The sequence below is a fragment of the Humulus lupulus genome, chromosome 3 (assembly GCF_963169125.1).
Source record: "Humulus lupulus chromosome 3, drHumLupu1.1, whole genome shotgun sequence".
Taxonomy (NCBI): Eukaryota; Viridiplantae; Streptophyta; class Magnoliopsida; order Rosales; family Cannabaceae; genus Humulus; species Humulus lupulus.
In genome coordinates this window covers 197519662-197521803 of record NC_084795.1, presented here as the reverse complement: position 1 = coordinate 197521803, position 2142 = coordinate 197519662, and the positions used below count along the sequence as shown (strand labels likewise).

Below are 2142 nucleotides of genomic sequence, written 5' to 3'. Positions count from 1 at the left end.
CACTAAAACCTTCATTCAAAGCAACCGTTTCAAATTCACCAAGCCTCCTCTTCTTTGTCAAAATATCCTTTAAGAACTTCACAAAATTAGCATTTGTTCCAAAGCGTCCACCAATGGTATGCTGATGTGGAGTTGCTTCAAAACATCCAAAAATCTTCTGAATTGACCATCTTGTTGCTGCTTTTGAAAACATTGAGGAAATGTTGGAGGTGGCTTACTCATTGGCTTCTCAGTTGCATTTTGCTGAGGAATTGCTGCAGCAATTCCTTCAGGATCAGCATTTGAATTTTTCGAATTCACAGTTTTGTCTCCCTTGTCCACACTGCTTTGGATTGAAGTGGGCTCGCTGTTTCTCTTACAATTCTCCTCAGTCAATTCCAGATTTTATCCATTCCTCAAAGTGATCACCTTGCATTGCTCTTTACCATCTCTCCTTGGATTTTCAGTATCACTAGGCAAGGTGCCTTGTGGTCTATTCCTTAGCTCATTAGCTAGTTGCCCCATTTGAATTTCTAAGTTCCTCAAGGATGCCGCTTGGCTCTGAATCACAGCATCGTTCTTGGCTATATATTCTTTCATTAAACTCTCCAACGAGCTTGATTGCGACACTTGAGGAGGAGGTGGTTGAGCTCTTGGTTGTTGTTGAGAAAACCCTGATGGATATGTAGTCTTGTTTTGCATTGGTGCTCCGTTTGAACTAGCTCCTTGACCCCCCCCCCCCTCCCCCATGAGAAGTATGGATGTTGCCTCCACCCTGGATTATAAGAGTTCGAATATGGGTTATTACTGTTGGCATTTTGATTCCCCACATAACAAACTGAAGCAGGATTCGAAGGACAACTCTCAAATGTGTGCCCATCTCCTGTTGTACAAGATACATCAGCAACTTTCCCCATAGCAAACGGTTGTACCATTCCCCCCAAACTCATGTTCTTGAGAAGGTTAGTCATTGAAGAAACTTGAGCGGTCAAAGCTGTCAATGCATCAACTTCAAGTATACCAGCCACTTTTCAACTTGTTGAGGCTCTAACATTGGACCATTGATAATTGTTATTATCTATCCTCTCCAAAATCTCATAGGCTTCATTGTAGGCCTTAGAGAGAATAGCCCCATTAGTTGAAGCATCTAACACCATACGAGTGGAAGAATTTAGCCCATTGTAGAAAGTTTCCATTTGTATACAATGCAAGATCCCATGGTGTGGGAACTTTATTAATAACTCATTGAATCTCTCCCAAGCTTCACAAAATGATTCACCTTCCAGCTGCTGAAATGACATAATTTCATTGCGAAACTTGGCATTTCTGGTAGGAGGGAAGTACTTCATCAAGAATTTTTCAGCCAACTCATTCCATGTAGTCACTGAGTTAGGAGGAAGGGTGTTTAGCCAAGCTCTAGCTTGATCCCTCAAAGACAAAGGGAACAATTTCAACCTTAGGGCCTCGTCACTCACTCCTTGTAGCTTGAAAGAATCGCTCACCTCCAAAAATGAACGAAGATGAAGATGAGGACCCTCAGTAGGCAGCCCACTAAATCGACCCACTGTTTGCAACATTTGGAACATAACAGGCTTTAACTCAAATTGTGGTGCTTGAATTTCAGGCCTAACACTGTTCGGATTGAGCTAATTAAACATGGGGGCAGCATACTCCCTTATGGCTCTCTCTCTCTTTCACTAGCCATAGTAATTATGTTATTGACATTTTTAGCACCCTCAACTCCTTCAACCTCTTCAACCATATTAAGGCGATTTTGAGCCCATTGTTCCCTTAGTCTTCTTCTAACTGTTCTTTCAATCTCAGGGTCAATAGGAGCTAGTTCAATGCCTTCTTGTTCGTTCATATAGTAAATCACCTAAGAAAACACAAGAGCAAGCAAACAAAGTTAGCTCAACAAAGAAAAATAAATAAATTGCAAGTAATTGATATTACAAAAATTTCTAATTCTAATCCCCAGCAAGGGTGCCAAAACTAGTTGTGATCAATTTAATATTTGATTTTAAATACGCAAGTGCACGTAATCACACAAGTAATATAATGACAAGTAAATCGTCTCCACAGGGATTGCAAATGAGAAAAAATAAGGAAAACAATTACTAAACAATTTTAAGAAATTAAAAATCAAATGGGTTGTTTATAGGC

General features: G+C 40.1%; 1 non-coding gene across 1 annotated transcript; it reads left to right on the top strand.

Annotated features, from left to right (window-relative positions):
• The first annotated feature begins 1191 nt into the window (after positions 1-1191).
• LOC133828276 (small nucleolar RNA R71) lies at positions 1192-1298 on the top strand. The gene has a single exon (XR_009890904.1). It is a non-coding gene; the product is annotated as a small nucleolar RNA R71 (small nucleolar RNA).
• Positions 1299-2142: the final 844 nt, after the last annotated feature.